The sequence below is a fragment of the Mirounga leonina genome, unplaced genomic scaffold, assembly GCF_011800145.1.
Source record: "Mirounga leonina isolate KUSES-001 unplaced genomic scaffold, KU_Mleo_1.0 Mir_176, whole genome shotgun sequence".
Classification (NCBI taxonomy): domain Eukaryota; kingdom Metazoa; phylum Chordata; class Mammalia; order Carnivora; family Phocidae; genus Mirounga; species Mirounga leonina.
Window position 1 is genome coordinate 2,589,302 of NW_023270454.1, and position 21,826 is coordinate 2,611,127.

Consider the following 21,826-nt stretch of genomic DNA (forward strand, 5'->3'; position numbering starts at 1 on the left):
CCTATATTGAAAAGGTTTTGTGGGGCGCCTGGGTGGCTCAGATGGTTAAGCGTCTGCCTTCGGCTCAGGTCATGATCCCAGGGTCCTGAGATCGAGTCCCACATCGGGCTCCCGGCTTGGCGGGGAGCCTGCTTCTCCCTCTGACCCTTGCCCCTCTCATGCTGTTTCTCTCTCACTCTCTAAAAAATAAATAAAATCTTTAAAAAAAAAAAAAAAAAAAAAAAGAAAAGGTTTTGTGGATACCATAGTTTTGACAACTTAGCACAATATAAATAATTACTTATGTATCAGAGATTTTTAACTAACTTGTATCAGCAACTTGAATGTATTAATAATAACACAATTACCAAGTAGGGTTTATCCCAGAAATGCAGAGTTGGTTTGAAAATCCATCAGTTTACTCTACCATATTAACCACATAAAGGAGAAAACTCATATGATTACTTCAGTAAATTCAGAAAAACCAACTGACAAAAATTATATACCCATTCATGATTTAAACAAACCTCAGAAAACTAGGAATAGGAGGGGGGAGCTTCATCAACTGATGATCATCTAAGAAAAACCTACAGCAAATTCATACTTCATGGTAAAATATTGAATATTAAAATATTAAATATTCCCCTAAGATTAGGAATAAGGCAAGAATGTCCTTGCTTGCCACTTATGTTCAGCATTGTAACTAGTTGTCCTAGCCATTGAAGTAGGGCAAGAAGTAGAGTTAAAAGGCATACAGATTGGAAAGGAAGAAATAAAATTGTCTCTATTTACAAATTGCAAGATTGTTTATATAAAAAATCCTAGGTAATCTGCAAAATAACCATTAGTAGTTGAATTTAGCAAAGTCAAAGGATACAAGGTGAATATATAAAAATCAATTGTATTTTTATATACTATCAGCAAACATTTGGGAAATGAAATTTTTAAAAATTTTATTTAGAATATTTCCAAAACCCACAAAATACATAGGAATAAATGTGACAAAAATGCATAAAATCTCTTTACTGAAAACTACAGGACATTGCTGAGAGAAATTTAAGACTTAACTGTAAGGAGAGTTACATCATGTTCATGATCAGACAGTGCAAAATTGTTAAGATGTCACTTCCCCAAACTGATTTATAAATAAATGCAATACCAATCAAAATCCTGGGATTTTTTAATAGAAATTGGTAAGCTGATTCTAAAATTTATATGGAGGGTCACCTGGCTGGCTCAATCAGTAGAGCATGTGATTCTTGATTTGGGGGTTGTGAGATTAGGCCCCGTGTTGGGTGTAGAGATTACAAATAAATACACTTTGGGAAAAATAAAGTTTATATGGAAATGAAAAAGACTGAGAATAAGCAAACCAATTTTCAAAAGGAAGAACAAAATTGAAAAATTCAGACTACGTGATTTAAGCCTGGTTCTCCCTCTCCCACTCCCCCTGCTTGTGTTCCCTCTCTCGCTGTGTCTCTCTCTGTCAAATAAAATCTTAAAAAAAATATATTTTGCATTGAGTTATAATGTATCTTTGATTTAGAGAAATCTTTAAGAATAGTTTGGGGGGCGCCTGGATGGCTCAGTCGTTAAGCGTCTGCCTTCGGCTCAGCTCATGATCCTGGGGTCTGGGGATCGAGCCCCGCATCGGGCTCCCTGCTTGGCAGGAAGCCTGCTTCTCCCTCTTCCACTCCCCCTGCTTGTGTTCCCTCTCTCGCTGTGTTGCTCTCTGTCAAAAAATAAATAAAATCTTAAAAAAAAAAAAAAAAGAATAGTTTGAAGATTAGCAGAAGGTTGATAATTGTTGCTCTGTGGGTACTCATTATGTTGTTCCACACTGTATAATAAAAATTTGTCCACATAAGGTGCAAAGCTAATTATCACTTCTGACTGCTGGCTGATTTAGTTTTAGCTTCCAAATAGGAAGAGATTTTGAATTTTGACACAAAGATCTGTTGATAACCCATTGATCCATTAATGGTCTGGAATCTTTTTAGCCATTTTTTAAAAAAAATTTTTAAAGATTTTATTTATTTATTTATTTGACAGAGAGAGAGAGAGAGAGCACAAGTAGGCAGAGCGGCAGGCGGGGAGAAAGAGAGAAGCAGGCTCCCCACTGAGTAGAGAGCCAGATGCAGAGCTCGATCGCATGACTCCCGGATCAAGACCTGAGCCGAAGGCAGCCGTGTAACTGACTGAGCCACCCAGGCGTCCCTCTTTATAGCCTTTTTGAAACAGTTAGTGAATTCTCCTGTCTGCTGACAGCCAGCAATACTCTGATTTCTGGATGAGTTGCAGCTGATTGGATATTGGTAGTATTACTATTGGTTGACTCATTTATAATAGAGTTATATACATTTGTAGAGTCTCTATTTATTCTTTTAAATAGGTAATACAATAACATGGTACAAAATTTTAAAAGGTATATAGCATAAAGTCTTCTTCCTATTCCTAATTCTGGGCTGCCAGTTTTCTGCCTTAAGGATATTAAAGCCTACCGTCAAAGGCCACTAGTAACATATCTATAGTCAAATATAAGTTCACATTTATTTAGCTTGCTACAGCAGGGAATAACACACACCAGAATAACTGGGGGGCATCTCAGAAGGAGGGAGTTAGCAAAGAAGATACAAAAGGTTTTAGGAGCTGGGGTTAGTCATAGAGTGATTTTAGGGTGGAAATTAGAAAATTAGGAAATTAGAAATTTTGGGTGGGGATTGGCTAGAATCTGTAATTTAGGTGAGTTGCTGAAATAGTCAGTGGTTTTATCTTTAGAACACATGAGTCCCTCAGGAGTTACGGTTATATCGATTTGTCTATGGTATTGGAATATAGCTAATGTTTAAAAAGATTTGAGCTCGGATAGTATGTAAAGCACATTGTGGTTTGGTTTGGTTCAGTTTATCTGTTTTATAAATCATAGTGTTTTTCTGAGTGTTTGTGAGCAATTTGTGGTTTCTCTTTCAATTCGCAGTCTCTGCTTTTGATCATTTGTTAACGAAGTTGGAGGACTTAACATTTAGGGGAAGTGATCAATCAAGATCTGTATCATTGTTAGATAGGTTGTGAATGTTTATCAAGCTTTTGATGGTAGTAATTTTGACCTTTATAAGCACTAGGCCACTTTGATCTCTTTCTTAGATGATCATTTGTTAAATCATCTAGCATAATATGTGACTATAGCATTTAAAACCCAGAGATAACACACACATGGCATTTGCAACAAACAAAACCTCAAACAAGAGTTACTATTAAAGTTTGAAATAATGTTCTATATATTCCACATCTATTTGGATCTTCCTTTATTAACCAACTCATTTTTTCCCCTTTAATTTTGGATATGGATTATTCACCTTGTCAGTGTCTGAAGAATTAGTCCTATATGTGGTGATTGTCAAGGTTAAAGGTCTTGGTAGTACTAAAAATAAAGGGCAGGGTGTTTATTGACATCTGGAATCTTGAACTAGCAGAGAGAGAAGAAAATAGCCAAGAGAATAAAGGGAAAAATCATGCAAAGTAGATGGTAATCAGTGGCTTCTGGCATCTTAGAGGTAGTGTTCTGATGATCTTAAAAGTAAATACTCTATTTACATTGTCTTCTGCTTTTGGACCAAAACAGTTCTGCAAATCCAGACTCAGCCACAATGTCTGACCATAGCGTTGATGCCAGCAATACACATAATTTATTCTCTGTAGTATCAGTAGTTATGAGTGCATGATACATACCTTTACAGAAGTTCTTTTGATACATCCCCACAAAGTTCAATTCCTGATCTTTAGATTACAGCTGGCCACTTCAGGTGAATGTAAGGAAGAAGCAGAAGCCACTTGTGGATGTTGAGTCTAAGCTTTAGTTAATTTATTGTATTAACCAGCATTGTCAGAATGAAGAGAGTGGAATCTTCTACTAAAGTACATAATCAGTTTTATAAAGAGTTAGTAGCTGATTATCCTGAAAGTAACAACATGCTGTAACCAAAAATTGACATATCTCCAGGCCTTGGGTTTATTCTATAAAATGTATTATGAATTTCACCAATACAAGCTTATTTAAGCCTAGAGATAAAATCTTTTTGTAGATGGCTGTTGTGTCAGTCTTTGTGTATGAATGTTTTTTTCCTTTAACCTGAAAAATACAGAAACATTGAAGCATATTTACTTTTTTTTTTAAGATTTTATTTATTTATTTGACAGAGAGAGACACAGCGAGAGAGGGAATACAAGCAGGAGTGGGAGAGGGAGAAGCAGGCTTGCCACTGAGCAGGAAGCCAGATGCGGGGCTCCATTCCAGGACTTGGGATCATGACCTGAGCCAAAGGCAGACGCTTAACTGACTGAGCTACCCAAGTGCCCCTAAAAACATTTTTAATAAGGTGAGGGACCAAATCTTTATGTTGCCTCATGATCATTTATAAACCCAAAGATATTGTAGGTGTGAGAAACATCTTAATAGTTTTATTATTCTGAATTTAGAGAAGAACAAATTCAAAAGGAATTGTCGTTTGACAAAATGTAAGCATAACTATCCAAAGAAATAGTTATAGGCAGTATCTTAATTTTTTTTTAGATTGTATTTTTAAATTTTTTTAAGTAATCTCTCCCTCCAACGTGGTGCTCAAACTCACATCCCCAAGATCAAGAGTCCAATGCACACTGACTGAGCCAGCCAGGGGCCCCCAGGCAGTATCTTTAAAAACAGTGATTATTAGGGTGCTTGGGTGGCTCAGTTGGTTAAGTGACTGCCTTTGGCTCAGGTCATGATCCTGGAGTCCCGGGATCGAGTCCCGCATCGGGCTCCCTGCTCAGCAGGGAGTCTGCTTCTCCCTCTGACCCTCACCCCTCTCACGCTCTATTCTCTCTCTCAAATAAATAAATAAAATCTTTTAAAAAAAAAATAAAAATAAAAAAAATAAAAACAGTGATTATTAGGAATGTTAACTTTTCCCCAAAAGTAAAGAACTTAAAAAAAAGATTTATGAGTATTTCAAAAAGCCCAGAGAGTTAACACAATATTTTGATGATTTAAGGGATGTCTTATCTGGGCACAAAATAGCTTTGCTTTTTTGACAAAAAGGAAATTAAATTCTAATTTTACTCCATTTATTATTCATGAATAATTTACATTAAAATGATTTATAAGCCCTTATTTTTAAGCCATTATTTTGTTTACTTTTTATGATAAACCTCTCATATTTGACCAATTTTGTCAAAAATTTTAACATATTTTATTTCTCCCTTCAAATTCTTTTTTGTAGCTATTACAAACCCAGACAAATAAAGTGTACTTACTCTCAGACCTTATACCCTTATAGTATACTGTCAAATTTTTTTTCACTATGTTCTTTCACATCTTGGTGCAACCAGAAATTTCTCTTTTTTTCCAGCTTTACTGAGAAAAAAATTAATTGACATGTAACATGTAATTTAAGGTGTGCAATGTGTTGATTTGATACACCTATATGTTTTGCAAAATGATTACCACCATAGGATTAGTTAAGAATGTATAACACCGTATAATTACCATTTCTTTTTTGTGGTGAAACACACATTTCTTACTTAAGGCAAAATTATTCTCTTTATTTATAGATAAACAAAAACACATCTGATACTATGCATTCTCATTCCCTTGTCTTCACACATATTCTTTTACATTCCTTCACAATCATATAACTGCAAGACAATGTTACAGTTAAGGGCCAAGTGAAAGGGGATTTCTGAAGGTGTTAGAAATTTCTACCACCAGAATAATCTCATAACTTCCAGAGAGTTAAAAATTAGGAGGGCTTTTCATTGTCTCTTTTCTTCTTCTTTTTTTTAAGATTTTTATTTATTTGAGAGAGAGCACAAGCAGGGGAGTGGCAGAGGGAGAGGTAGAAGCAGACTCCCTGCTGAGCAGGGAGCCGGATGCAGGGCTGGATCCCAGGACCCCGAGATCATGACTTGAGCTGAAGGCAGACACTCAACTGAGTGAGCCACCCAGGTGCCTCCTTTTCATTGTTTCTTAAGGATTAATCTCTAAATTCTTTTTAGGATGATGCCAATTAGGCTTTCCCGGGTTTTACATCTCCAAGGCACATCAAAATATGGACTAATTGATAGGGAGGCCTATACAAGGCTGATTTTTTTTAATGAACTTTCTCCTTTAAAAATAAAAAGATTTATTTATCTAGCTTAGAGAGAGTGAGGGGTGCCTGTGTGGCTCAGTTGTTAAGCGTCTGCCTTTGGCTCAGGTCATGATCCCAGGGCCCTAGAATCGAGCCCCGCATTGGGCTCCCTGCTCCGCGAGAAGCCTGCTTCTCCCTCTCCCACTCCCCCTGCTTGTGTTCCCTCTCTCACTGTGTCTCTCTCTGTCAAATAAATGAATAAAATCTTTTAAAAAATACATCAACATTTAAAAAAAAAAAAAGAGAGAGAGAGCATGTGAATGGGGGGGAGGAGCAGAGGGATAGGGAGAGAAACAGACTCCCTGCTGAGCACAGAACCCCACGTGGGGCTCAATCTCAGGATCCTGAGACTGTGACCTGAGCTGAAATCAAGAGTTGGACGTCCAACTGACTGAACCACACAGGTGACCTTAAACTTTCTCCTTTTTATCTTGGGGTTTGGGAATTCTTTCAGGGAGGCAGTTTTAGAATTTGAATTGCATTTAGAAATTTCCTTATGTTAAGGAATGCAGACCATTGATAGTCAGAATTGTTTCCTTTTTTAAAAAAAGATTTACTATTATTATTTTAAATATTTTATTTATTTATTTGACAGAGAGAGACACAGTGAGGGAATACAAGCAGGGGGAGTGAGAGAGGGAGAAGCAGGCTTCCTGCTGAGCAAGGAGCCCGATGCGGGGCTCGATCCCAGAACCCTGGGATCATGACCTGAGCTGAAGGCAGACGCTTAATGACTGAGCCACCCAGGTGCCCAAAAACATTATTTTTTTAAAGATTTTATTTATTTATTTGTCAGAGAGAAAGAGAGCACAAGCAGGGGGAGCGGTGGGCAGAGGAAGAAGCAGGTCCCTGCTGAGCAGGGAGCTCAATGCTGAACTTGATCCCAGGACCCTGAACCACCCAGACGTCCCAAGATTTATTTATTTTTAGAGAGAAAGAGAATGTGGGAGGGGAGGGGCAGAGGGAGAGAGAATCTCAAGCAGACTCCCCGCTGGGCATGAACTCGATTCTGGGCTCCATCTCATGACCCTGAGTTCTTGACCTGAGCCAAAATCAAGAGTCGGTCACTTAACCAACTCAAGTGCCACCCGGGCACAGCTCCTCTTTTCTTTTAAGGTGCCTCTCAGATAATCTTGTTCATGTCAATAGTTCCCCAAGAGGACATTTATAATTCAGAATTTTTTCTTGGTGAAATTATGCCATTTGTTGAGTTATATTCATAATCTGAAAACCTGAAAGTAATAGATAGAGGAGTCACAGAGTGGACATGGATTTAGACTGAGAAAACTCTCAAATGACCTGTAGTAAGGATGATGCTTTTACAACCACCTACCTCCCCAAGACTGGAAGTGACACCAAGATCAGCTGTCATCAACTGAGGACTTGTCAGAACCTTTGTTCTAGGCAGACAGAACTAAGCAAAACATATCTCAAGATTATAAGGACTAAGGAAAGTCCTTAGGAGGTTTTAGAAAACAGACCTAATACAAAATTTAGGTAAAGATGCTAGTCTGATGAGACCTTCTGAACTTGTCAGCTTTTAGAGCTGGCTGGAAGATAGACTTATTAGGCCTATGTCTGTTCTGTGCTGTGCAGATGAATAACACTCAAGATACTGAACAAGGGCCGCCTGCCTGGCTCAGTCAGTAGAGCATGTGACTCTTGATCTCATGGTTGTGAGTTCAGGCCCCATGCTGGGTATAGAGCTTATTTAAACAACAACAATAAAAAAGATACTCAACATGCAGGCAGATGATAGGAATGCTGTTGATTAGGTAGAAGTCAAATTTCACTCATGAACAGGATAATCTGGTAAGACTTACAGTCAGAGAACCCAACTTTCACCTTGATCCTGAAGTGCTCAACAAAAATTTTTTTTTTTAAGATTTTATTTATTCACTTGAGACACAGAGATACAGAGAGGGAGAGAGAGCATGAGCAGGGAGAGAGGCAGAGGGAGAGGGGGAAGCAGGCTCCCCGCTGAGCCAGGAGCCTGATATGGGGCTTGATCCCAGGACCCTGGGATCATGACCCGAGCCGAAGGCAGACGCTTAACCATCTGAGCCACCAGGCGCCCCTGAAGTGCTCAACAAAATTACTGAAGCTCAGATACCTCACTGTTGCAGGCAGGGTAGCCTTAAGCAGGTGGAAATCAAGTGGTCACATACATGCACACTATGACAAAGCTATATGTCTTCCCAGAAACAAGGAGGTCAGCTGAATCTTTGTGGAAATGCCAGTTGTTAAATGGGACACCCATAAACCAAAGATCATCAAGGATTTATTTGTAGTTAAAAAAAGACTTAGGTTTATTTAACTTGCGGCAACAAGCAGAGAGAACCAGAGAAATGAGGGATCCTCTCAAAAGAGGGGGACAATTAGGAAGACCTGCTCATTGAGGACTGTTGTTAGATTAGGGACTGTTGTTAGGTTTTAGGGTGGAAGTTTGTAATCTGAGCAAGGATTAGTTAGAATTTGTACACTAGATGAGTTGCTAGAACTCATGAAGTTCTAGTGTAAGATCAGATCTAGTGTCTGTGCAGTTACTATTAGTTTGGGTGAGGTGTTATCTTGGAACATACGGATTTGAAGTCTGGTGTGAAAAAGAGTTTGAACTCAACACCAAAAAAATAACTGATTAAAAAATGGACAGAGGACCTGAATAGACATTTTTCCAAAGAAGACATACAGATGGCCAACAGACACATGAAAAAATGCTTCAGCATCACTGATCATCAGGGAAATGCAAATAAAAAAACCACAATGAAATATCACCTCACACCTGTCAAATGGCTTAAATAAAAAACATAAGAAATAACCAGCATTGGCAAGGATTTGGAAAAAAGGGAACCCTTGTGTGCTGTTGGAGGAAATGTAAATTGGTATAACCACAATGGAAAACAGTATGGAGGTTCCTCCAAAGGTTAAAAATAGAAATACCAAATGATCCAGTAATTCCACTACTGGCTATTTACCCAAAGAAAATGAAAACACCAATTTGAAAAGATATATGTATCCCTATGTTTATTGCAGCATATTTATAATAGCCAGGATATGTAAGCAGTCTAAACCTAAGTGTCCATCAATAGATGAATGGATAAAGAAGAAGTCGGGTACACACACACACACACACACACACACAGAGGAATATTATTTGGCCATAAAAAAGAAATTAGATCTTGCCATTTGAGACAACATGGATTGACCTAGAGGGTATTATGCTAAGTGAAATAAGCTAGATAGTGAAAGACAAATACCATATGATTTTACTTGTATGTGAAATCTAAAAAACAAAAACAAATGAACAAACAAAAAAATGGAGAATAAACTGGTGATTGCCAGAGAGGAGGTAGGTGGGGGTAGGTGGGTGAAATAGATAAAGGAGAAAAATGAAGAAAAAAAAAAGGAGTTTGAGTTTAGTCTGTGATGCATGTTGTGGTTTGGTTTGGTTCAGTTTATCTGTTTTATGAGTCATAGCACAGTTATACGTTGTGGCTTCTGTTGCAATTCTAAGAGACAGCCTATGTTAGTTTCTTGTGTATTTAAAACTGTATTTGTAAATTGTTGAAAGGCCTTAGAAAAGAATTTTGACTTTAAGAATTCTCCGTTAGTTTTCTATTGCTGTGTAACAAATTACCACAAACCCAGTGGTTAAAAACAACAACCAATTTTTAGCTCAAAGTTCTGTGGGTCAAAAGTCCAATCATGGTGTGGACTTCTCTGCTCAGGGTATCAAAGACTGAAATCAAAGTGCCCAACAGGCTGAGTTTTCATGTGGAGCCTCTGGGGAAGAATCTGCTTTTAAGCTCATTGAGGTTGTTGGCAAATCCTTGTGGTAGTAAGAATGAAGTCCCTATTTTTGGCTGGCTGTCAACCAGGGGTTACTACTCCTAGAGGCTGCCTGCATTCCTTGCTACATGGTCCCCTCTATCTTGAAGCCAACAATGCAGAACTTGCAAATGAAATCTCTCTTATACTTCAAATCTCTGAAATACTACATATGTTACCTCTAGATCCAGATTTAAAGGTCTCATATGATTAGATCCGGCCCACCTGGATAATCTTATTTAAAGGTCACCTGATTTGGGACTTTAATTATGTTTGCAGACTTCCTTCACAGCAGTACCTACATTATTGTTTGATGGAATAATTGGGAGAAGATGTGTGTATATCATAGGCCGGAAATCTTGGGGGCCTACCTCCTGCCTACCATAATGTCTTCTTAATGCGTTGAAGATTAAGCCTCTGTGTCATTTTAGTAACTCTTGGTGGTTTTAGATGTAACTTAAGTTTGAGGTTGAATTTTTCAGTATTACTGGTAAGAATCGGTTTGGGATACAGCTCTGCTGATCTGAGCAAAGTATTATTTATGTATAAAACTGATTACCATAGGGAAAGCTATTGCCAATGGGGTCGCTTTTTTTTTTGGCCTTGGCATCTGTTACTTTTCTTTCAATAAAGTCTTTAAAAACTTGGAAAAATTGGAATGTAGGGCAAAGCAGATAGAAAAAAACTAAACCCATCTGTAGTCCAAACACTCTTCCTTATACTTTTCCTCATTTTCTTCCAGTTTTTATTGTTCAGTTAAAAGAATATCATTATGGGGCGCCTGGGTGGCTCAGATGGTTAAGCATCTGCCTTCGGCTCAGGTCATGATCCCAGGGTCCTGGGATCGAGCCCCGCATCAGGCTCCCTGCTAAGCAGGGAGCCTGCTTCTCCCCCTCCCTCTGCTTCTCCCCCTGCTCATGTTCTCTCTCTCTGTATCTCTGTGTCTCAAATGAATAAGTAAAAAAATCTTAAAAAAAAAATCATTATAATCATATAGTATATGAAATAATTATATATACTGATTTCTTAAGTATATGTTTTTATCTGATTATAAAAGTAATACAGTCATTGGAAAAAGTTAAAAAAAATAGGAAAGTAAGAAGAATAAAATAATTTAGAATCTTGTTTGTTACCCAGCACTAATACTTGGGTATATATGCCTAGTGCCTATTCTGATGTATTCTTTAGTCACAGTTTAGATCCTCTTGTATGGATTTATTTTTAAGTAGAGTTAACACTGGAACTTGTAGATTTTAAGTAAGAGGCATTTGACATATTATATATTGCCAAGTAGTTTTTTGTGTACTAACCTTTAAAAATGACTTCACTGGGGCATCGGGGTGGCTCAGTTGTTAGGGCATCCAACTCTTACTTCAGCTCAGGTTATGATCTCAGGGTCGTGGGATTGAGCCCCATGCTCAGAGGGGAGCCTGCTTGAGATTCTCTTTCTCCCTCTCCCTCTGCCCCATCCCCAGCATGCACACACTCTCTCTAAAATAAAATAAATCTTTAAAAAAAATAAAAATAAAAATGACTTCACTCTGTATGAGTTTTAGATTCATAAATGTTTCTTTTATTTTCAAAATTGTACATATGTATGTATATATATTTGTGTGTATATATGTATTGATACAGGTTCATAATCAATATTTAATGAATAGTTAAAAAAAAAACAAATGAAAAAACTCCATTGTCTGTCCAGATTGACTCACTCCCTAAGGGTCCCTGACAGCTGAGTTTTCACTGTTTATTATTATCATCAGTGGGCCAAGGATATCAGTATTTCCACTGGCTCTTCTGTCTTATTGCTTGAGATAGGATGCCCTGGCTCTGGCATCTCTCTATCTCTATGCCGGACAGCAGCTCAAGAGAAGAAAATGCTTTGAAAAGAGGTCTTTTTCTTTTTTTTTTTTAAAGTTTTATTAAGTAATCTCTACTTTTTTTTTCAAGATAATTCATTTATCTTTTTTTTAAATTTTTTTTTTAAAGATTTTATTTATTTATTTGAGAGAGAGAGAATGAGAGAGAGCACGAGAGGGGTTAGCGTCAGAGGGAGAAGCAGACTCCCCGCCGAGCAGGGAGCCCGATGCGGGACTCGATCCAGGGACTCCAGGATCATGACCTGAGCTGAAGGCAGTTGCTTAACCAACTGAGCCACCCAGGCGCCCCTCATTTATCTTTTAGAGAGAGAGAGCATGTGCATGTGAGTAGGGGGAGGGGCAAAGGGGGAGGGAGAGGGAGAGAATCTTAAGCAGACTCCTGAGGGCGGAGCCCCGATGTGGCTGGATCTCATGACCCAAGATCATGACCTGAGCCGAAAACCAGAGTTAGACACTTAACTGACTGAGCCACCCGGATGCCCCCCACCCCAAAAAAGAGGTCTTAAAGGAACATTCTAGACTTAGAAAACCGAGCACTCTGTGCCTCCTCTTACATTTTCTCCTGGTTCCTTATACTATCATGCCAGAATGTTTCAGCTGAAGGTACAGACTGATATCAGACCTCAGTGCGGTGCCTTTCTGCTGAAACACTGATAGACTGGGTTCTCTTGCTATGTAAATTTTTTTAAAGATTTTATTTATTTATTTATTTATTTGAGAGAGAGAGAGAGCATGCAATCAGGGGGAGGAGCAGAGGAAGAGGGACAAGCAGACTCCAAACTGAGCATGGAGCCCGACCCAGGGCTCAGTCCCACGACCCTGAGATCATGATCTGAGCTGAAATCAAGAGTCAGCCACTTAACTGAATGAGCCACCGAGGCGCCTCTCTTGCTATGTGAATCTTTTTTTTTCTAATTTTATTTATTTATTTATTTGAGAAGGAGAGAGCCCGAATGGTGGGGAGGGGCAGAGGGAGAAGGAGAAGCCGACTCCCTGCTGAGCAGGGAGCCTGATACAGGGGCTCTATCATACAGCTTATGACCTGAGCTGAAGGTAGATGTTTAACCGACTAAGCCAGCCAGGCACCCCTTGCTATGTGAATTTTTTTTTAAGGTTATTTATTTATTTGGCAGAGAGAGAGATAGAGAGAGCAGGAACACAAGCAGGGGGAGTGGGAGAGGGAGAAGCAGGCCGCTGAGCAGGGAGCATGATATGGGGCTCGATCCCAGGACCCAGAGATCATGACCTGAGCTGAAGGCAAACACCCAATGACTGAGCCACCCAGGCGCCCCTATGTGAATTTTTAAAGAATATAGAAAATCATTATTTGAGTTGCTTGGCAATGAAAATAGTTTATTACTTACTATACTTTTACTTTTGAGGAGAAAGGAGAGGTAAAGACAGATATTTTGTTATGTTATTTTCGTTGAAGTGTCCAAAATGTAATTTGGATGTGGTTATCAACCATCTCAAGAGAGTTTCTGTTTAAACAGTGGGGTGAAAAAAAATCATTCCAGAAACACCTTTCCTGGTATTGGGAAGGAACTGAAATGGAAGATGTGCACACAAGGCAAAGTTTGATCTCAGAGTTGCATAATCTTGAAATCAACCTGAACTTCTAAGTCTAGGATTCCAAGTGAATAAAGCTTGACTTAAAAATCTTTCTTTTTTTAAGATTTTGTATTTATTTATTTGACAGAGATAGACACCGCGAGAGCAGGAACACAAGCAGGGGGAGTGGGAGAGGGAGAAGCAGGCTTCCCGTGGAGCACGGAGCCCGATGCGGGGCTGGATCCCAGGACCCTGGGATCATGACCCGAGCCGAAGGCCGCTGCTCAACCAACTGAGCCACCCAGGCACCCCTAAGTAAATTTTTAAATGGATAAAAAGATTAATTAGGCATGTCCCAAAAAAGATAGCTAAATGGCCAATAAACAGATGGAAAAGTGCTCAACATCAGTATTCATCACAGATATGTAAATTAGAACCACAAGGAGATACCTGTAGATACTCACTATTATGGAAAAAAATTTAAAAGCTTACCAATACCAAATGTTAGCAAGGCTATGGAGAAACTAGAACCCTCACACCTCACTGGTGTGAATAAAATAGTATAAGCCTTTGGTGAACTGTTTGACGAAATTTATGTCTACCCCCTATCTTTGCAGTCCCTCCCCTCAGTATACACCCAAGAGAGAGGAGTGCTTTTATCCACTGTAAGACAGGTAGAAGAATGTTCATAGCAATTTTTATTCATTTTATTTTATTTTTTTAAGTAATCCCTACACCCAGCATGGGGCTTGAACTCATGACCCCAAGATCAAGAATCACATGCTTCACTGAGTAAGCCAACCAGGTGCTCCCATAGCAACTCTATTCATAATAGGTAAAAACTGGAAAGCTTATCTAGTAACACATTTTGCTGTTTCTAGCCTAAGGCTTAGCATGTAACTATCTGCTTTTAGTTTAATATGTGATATTAATGAAAATTAATGTAGGGCATCCTACTCCCCAATTTTCTAACTTTTTTTATTATGTTCAGTTAGCCAACATATAGTACATTATTAGTTTTTGATGTAGTGTTCAGTGATTCATTAGTTGCATATAACACCCAGTGCTCATCACAACATGTGCCCTCCTTAATACCCATCACCTGTTTACCTCATTCCCCCACCCTCTCCCTTCTGTAACCCTGTTTGTTTCCTGGAGTCCAGAGTCTCTCATGGTTTGTCTCCCTTTCTGATTTCTTTCCATTCAGTTTTCCCTCCCTTCTCCTGTGGTCCTCTGCACAATTCCTTATATGTTCCACATATGAGTGAAACCATATGATAATTGTCTTTCTCTGCTTGACTTATTTCACTTAGCATAATCCCCTCCAGCTCCATCCATGTGCAAATGGATGGTATGCATCCTTTCTGATGGCTGAGTAATATTCCATTGTATATATGAACCACTTCTTTATCCATTCATCTGTTGAAGGACTTCTCGGCTCCTTCCACAATTTGCTATTGTGGACATTGCTTCTATGAACATTGGGGTGCATGTGCCCCTTCTTTTCACTACATCTGAAAAATATGGAAGGCTTCACAAATTTGCGTGTCATCCTTGCGCAGGGGCCATGCTAGTCTTCTCTGTATCATTCCAATTTTAGTATATATGCTGCTGAAGTGAGCACCCAATTTTCTAACTTCTAAAACTGTTTTGAAATTTCTTAAAATCTTTATGTGATTTTGATTTTGGAGGACTAAAAGAAAGAACTTGTAGATTGCCTAGAACACTAATTATAAAAATGTCAACTTTTTCTCTATATTCAGTTCAAATGTTCCCTTACTCTTGGATCATTCTTTAGTTTGATTAAGTTTCTTTTTTAAGATTTTATTTATTTATTTATTTGTCAGAGAGAGTGAGAGAGAGCACAAGCAGGGGGGAGCGGCAGGCAGAGGGAGAAGCTGGCAGATGCTTAACTGACTGAGCCACCCAGGCATCCCTAGGTTAGTTTTAGATTAGTTTTAACTGCTTTTATAATCTTATACTCTATTTTCTTATTTGAACAGTGTTATTTATTTGTTTATGTATGTATGTATGTAATCTCTTTACACAATGTGGGATTCACATGACCCCACGATCAAGAGTCAGCTAGGAGCCCCTGTTTCTGTTTTTTTTAGTCTTTGACTCACTGTATTAGTTACATTTAATGCCATTGTGTTTTTCGAGTAAATACTTTAGAGCAGTGCTGTTGAATATAACCTGAACTGATGGAAATCTTCCGTATTTATACTCTCCAATATGGTAGTCACTAGGCACATGAGGTTAAGAAGCATTGAAATGTGGCTAGTGTAACTGAGAAGCTAAATTTTAAATTTAATTTAATTTTTAATTTTCTAAAGATTCTATTTATTTATTTGGGAGAGTGAGAGAGATCATTGAGCAGGGGGGAACAGTAGAGGGAGAAGCAGACTCCCTGCTGAGCAGGAAGCCCGATGTCGGACTCGATCCCAAGACTCTGGGATCATGACACGAGCCGAAGACAGATGCTTAACCAACCCAGCCACCCAGGCGCCCCAAATTTTATTTAATTTTAATTAATTTAAATTTAAATGGCCGCATATGACTAGTAGCTACTTTATTAGACAGTGCAGACTAGAGTTAAAGAAGAGTGAATTGGGGGGCGCCTGGGTGGCTCAGTCGTTAAGCATCTGCCTTCGGCTCAGGTCATGATCCCAGGGTCCTAGGATCGAGCCCCGCATTGGGCTCCCTGCTCGGCGGGAAGCCTGGTTCTCCCTCTCCCACTCACCCTGCTTGTGTTCCCTCTCGCTGTGTCTCTCTCTGTCAGATAAATAAATAAAATCTTAAAAAAAAAAAAAAAAAAGAGTGAATTGAAAAAAAATACAAGAACTTAGAATGATATGAAATTAGGAAAAAAGTTGTATTTATCATGATTAAATTAGACCAGTGGTTGTCAACCTTAATTTGTATATTAGCCTGCACATTAGGACATCTGGAGAGCTTTTTGAACATACCAGTCTAAAACCAATTGAGTCTGAATTTCTAGAAATAAAATGAGGGCATTATATCTTCAGAAAATCCCCAGGTTATTATAATGCTCAGTCAGGGCTAAAAATCGGTGAATTATGGTAGTGCTTCTTAGACCTAATGTGCACCTAGGGATCTTGTTAAAATGCAGAATCTGACTTGAGTAGGTCTGAGCTAGGGCAGATAGTCTGCATTTCTGACAAGCTCCCAGGTGATTTTCATATTGTTGATCCCCCAGACTACACTTTGAGAAGGAAAAAATTTTAGGATGAATGGTTGAGCAGGAGTCTACTATGTCTGAAATGAACAATTGGTGGCATAATTGTATAATTTAACAGTTGTTATCTGGCTCAGACTTAGTTTCTATACGTCTAAACAATGAATGTGTATATATTATACCTCAAAGTACTTATTCTGAAAATTGATGAAGAAACCTCTTTAGCTGGACAGTGTGGAGCAAAGAGGTTCTGTTTTGGTTAGATAAAATGGTCAGGGAAGAGATTCCTGAAGAGGTAATATTTGAGCAGAGAATTGAGTAGAATGAAGGGGCTACCAGTAGCAGCTATGCAGTGCGAGTAGTTGACATTCACAGTGACCAGCTCAACAGATAAAGGCAGCAGTTTTTGCCAGTGAAATAACAGAGATCAGAGCAGAAATAAATGAAATAGAGACCAGAAAAATAGAAAAGATCAACGAAACTAAGAGTTGGTTTTTTGGAAAGATTCACAAAATAAGCAAACTTTAGCTAAACTAAGGAAAAAGAGAGAAGACTCAAAAGCAGAAATGTAAAAGGAGGTATTACAATTGATATAACAGAAATACAAAGGATCCTAAGAGACTGTGAACATTTATACACTAACAGATTGGATAACCTAGAAGAAATGGATAAATTCTAGGGTGCCTGGGTGGCTCAGTTGGTTAAGTGTCTGACTTGATTTCTCTCTCAGGTCATGATCTCAGGGTGGTGCGATCAAGCCCTGCATCGGGCTCTGTGCTCAGCAGGGAGTCTGCTTGAGATTCTCTCTCTCCCTCTCCACCCCCAGGCCCTTTCTCAAATAAATAAATGAATCTTAAAAAAAAAAAAGGATAAATTCCTAGAAACATACAACCTACCAAGACTAAATCATGAAGTAGAAAATCTGAATAGACCAATAACAGATAAGAAGATTGAATCAGTCATCAAAAACCTCCCAACAGGGGCACCTGGGTGGCTTAGTTGGTTAAGCATCTGCCTTCGACTCAGGTCATGATCCCAGGGTCCTGGGATCAAGCCCCACGTCGAGTTCTCTGCTCAGCAGGGAGCCTGCTTCTCCCTCTCCCTCTGCCTGCTGCTCCGCCTGCTTGTGCTCTCTCTCTCTCTGACAAATAAATAAAATCTTAAAACAAAACAGAACAAAACCTCCCAACAAAGAAAAGCCGAGGCAGAACCAGAAGGCTTCACTGATGAATTCTATCAAACATTTATTTTTATTTTTTTTAAAGATTTTTATTTATTTGTCAGAGAGAGAGAGCACAAGCAGGGGGAGCAGCAGTAAGAGAGAGAAGCTGAACAAGGAGCCTGATGCTGAGCTCCTGTCCCAGAACCCTGAGATCATGACCTGAGCTGAAGGCAGCCACTTAACCAACTGAGCCGCCCAGGCTCCTCATCTAGCAAACATTTAAAGAAAAATTAATGCCAATCCTTCTCAAACTCTTCTAAAAAAGTGGAAGAGGAGGAAACACTCCCCAAATCATTTTTCTTTTAAGATCGGCATTACCCTGGTACCAAGGCCACATAAGGAAACTGTAAGGAAAGAAAACCGCAGACCAATATGATGATTACTGATGCAAAAATTCTCAACAAAATATTAGCAAACCTAATTCAACAGCACATTAAAAGGATTATTCACCATAATCAAGCATGATTTTTCTGGAATGCAAGGATGGTTCAGTATACTCAAATCAATAAATGTAATATGTCACTTTAATAGAATGAAAGATAAAAATCATGATCATTTCAGTAGATGCAGAAAAAGCATTTGACTAAAGATAACATCCTTTCTTGATAAAAACACTTAACAAATTGGGTATGTAGAAGAGTATATAGAAGGAGCATACCTCAACATCATAAAGGTGGAAAGCCCACAGCTAACATCATACTCAACAATGAAAGGTTGAAAGCCTTTCCTCTAAGATCAGGAATAATACAAGGGTTTCCACCCTCTACCACACCTATTCAATACAGTACTGGAAGTCCTAGCCAAAGCAGTCTGATAAGAAAAAAAAAAAAAGAAACAAAAGGCATCCAAATCAGAAAGAAATATATAAAATTGTCTTAATTTGCAGGTGGCATGGTCTTATAAGTAGAAAATCCTAAAGAGGCCACCAAAAAACTGTTAGAATGAATCAAGAAATTCAGTTAAATTTCAGATATCAGTTGTGTTTTTAAATACTAACAACAAAATATCCAAAAAAGAAATAGAATAATTCCATTCACAATAGGATCAAAACAAAATACTTAGGAATAAATTTAGTCAGGAACATGAGAACTACAAGATTTTGATGAAATAAATTGAAGAAGACCCCCAAAAATGGGGAGATACCCTGTGTTCATGGATTAGAAGAGTTAATATTGTTAACAAACTACCCAAGGCCATCTATAGATTCAGTGCAATCCCTATAAAAATTCCAATGGTATTTTTCACAGAAATAGAAAAAATAACCCTAATATTTGTATGGAAACCAAAGACTCCAAATAGTTAAAGCAATTCTGAAAAAGAACAAAGCTGGAGATATCACACTTGGTGATTTCAAACTGTACTACAAACCTATAGTAGTCAAAGTGGTATGGTACTGGCATAAAAATAGACACACAGACCCGTGGAACAGAATCAGGAGCCCAGAAATAAACCCTCGCATATACAGTCAACTAATATTTGATAAGGGCCCTAAGAAATACTCAGTGGGGAAAGGGTAGTGTCTTCATTAAATGATATTGGGAAAACTGGATAACAACATGTGGAAGAATGAAATTGGACCCCTATCTTTTACCACTCACAAAATTAATTCAAAATGGATTATGTTTAAATGAATTAAACTTAAGACCTGAAACCATAAGATGTTTAGAAGGAAACACAGGGAAAAGCTCCTTGACATTGGTCTTGGCAATGATTTTTTGGACTTGACACCAAAAGCACAAAGAACAAAAGCAAACAAAAGTAAGTGGAACTACATCAAACTAAAATGCTTTTGCGTAACAAAAGAAGCAATCAACAAAATGAAAGGAAACCTATGGAATGGGGGAAAATATTTACAAATCATGTATCTCATAAGGGGTTAATATCCAAAATATATAACAAACTTGTACAACTTAATAGCAAAAACAAGCAAACAATCTGATTAACAAAAGGGGAAAAGGAACTGAATAGACATTTTTCCAAAGACATACAGAAGGTCAACATATACATGAAAAGCTGCTTGATATCACTCACTAATCATCAGGGAAACGCAAATTAAAACCACAGTTAAGGGGCGCCTGGGTGGCTCAGCCGTTAAGTGTCTGCCTTCGGCTCAGGTCATGATCCCAGGGTCCTGGGATCGAGCCCCACATCGGGCTCCCTGCTGCGCGGGAAACCTGCTTCTCCCTCTCCCACTCCCCCTGCTTGTGTTCCCTCTCTCGCTGTGTCTCTGTCAAATAAATGAATAAAATCTTTAAAAAAAAAAAAAAACAAAAAAAAAACACAGTTAAGACATCATCTCACATCTGTTAGAATGGTTACATTGTGCTCCCAACACAAATGAGGGCCAGCTGGAGACTCTCCAAATTTAAAGTGTATTTTAAAGGTAGAATCAACCAGGGTGCCTGGCTGGCTCAGTCAGTAGATCAGGTAGAGTATGTGACTCTTGACCTCCGGGTCATGGGTTCAAACCCCAAGTTGGACAAAGAGCTTACTTTTTTTTTTTAAGATTTTATTTATTTGTCAGAGAGAGAGAGGGAGGCCACAAGCAGCAGGCAGAGGGAGAAGCAGGCTCCCCACTAAGGAAGGGCCCAATGCGGGACTTGATCCCAGGACCTGGGTTCACGACCTGAGCTGAAGGCAGATGCTTAACTGACTGAGCCACCCAGGCGTCCCCATAGCTTACTTTAAAACAAAACAAAAAAAAAGAATCAACCAGACTTGCTGATAAATTGGGATTTGGGGAGTATTGGGGAAATTGTGATTAAGGGATGACTGCCTAGGTTTTTGGCCTGAGCAACTGGGTTGAGTATGGTTCCATATATTTAGATGGAAAAGACTAGAGGTGGTATGGGAAATAAGTTTAATTTTGGACATATGTTAATTTTTTCTAGTTTTATTGAAAAATAATTTGCATACATCACCATGTAAGTTTAAAGCATACGGCATGATGGTTTGATTTAGATATATTTTGAAATGATTACCACAGTAAGTTTAGCTAACATCCATCTTTTCATATAGATACAATAAGAAAAGAAAAAAGGAAAAAAAAATTTCTTGTGATGAGAACTCTTAGGATTTACTTTTTTTCCTTGGGATTTGCTCTTAACAACTGTTCTATACATCATACAGCAGTTAGCTGTAGTCATCATGTTGTATATTATATCCTTAGTACTTATTTACCTTATCACTGGAAGTTTATATCTTTTATTTTTAAAAGATTTATTTGTTTTAGAGAGAGAAAGAGCGCAGGGGTCGGGGCAGAGGGAGAGGGAGAAAGAGAATCCCAAGCAGACTCCCCACTGAGCGTGGAGCCGGATGTGGGGCTCAATCTCACGACCCCGAGATCATGACCTGAGCCAAAACCGAGTTGGACGTTCAACCAACTGAGCTACCCAGGTGCCCCAGAAATTTATATCTTTTGACTACAGTCCTCCATTTCCAATTCCCCTCCACTTCTGCCTCTGGCCTCAGGCCTCTGGCCTCTGGTAACCACAAGTCCCATCTCTTTTTCTGTGAGTTTCGTTTTGGTTTGAATCCACATGTAAGTGAGATCATACAGTATTTATCTTTCTCTGACTTATTTCACTTAACATAATACTCTCCAGTTCCATCCATAATGTAACCAATGGTAGAACTTTCTCATGTTTTATGGCTGAATAATATTCCATTGTATGTAAATACCACCATTTCTTTATCCATTCATCCATCAGTCAACTCTTACATTGTTTCCATGACATGTTAAATTTTAAAAGCGTATTAAACATCCATGTAGATGTTAAACAGGTAGTTGAACTTAAGACCCTGGAGTTCAAAGGAGCGTTTAGGCTAATCAGTTTTTACAAGGTTTATAATGAAACCCTTGGTTGTATTTGTAGAAACAACTCCATGATCATGCTGCAAATTGTGTTAATTACGAAATAAAACCGTTTTTACAATTCTTAGTTTCATATTTATGCCAAATTGTTTTCCCCCACTACTTACTGTGAATGTTTATTTTTTA

The 21,826-nt window shown here is 38.5% G+C and overlaps 1 protein-coding gene and 1 non-coding gene across 3 annotated transcripts in view; one reads left to right on the forward strand and one right to left on the reverse strand.

The window, feature by feature from the left end:
* PPP3CC (protein phosphatase 3 catalytic subunit gamma) overlaps positions 1-21,826 on the forward strand; it is a 99,145-nt gene that overhangs the window by 13,798 nt on the left and 63,521 nt on the right. The window lies entirely within an intron of this gene.
* LOC118022605 lies at positions 14,923-15,029 on the reverse strand. Its single transcript, XR_004682521.1, has one exon. It is a non-coding gene; the product is annotated as a U6 spliceosomal RNA (small nuclear RNA).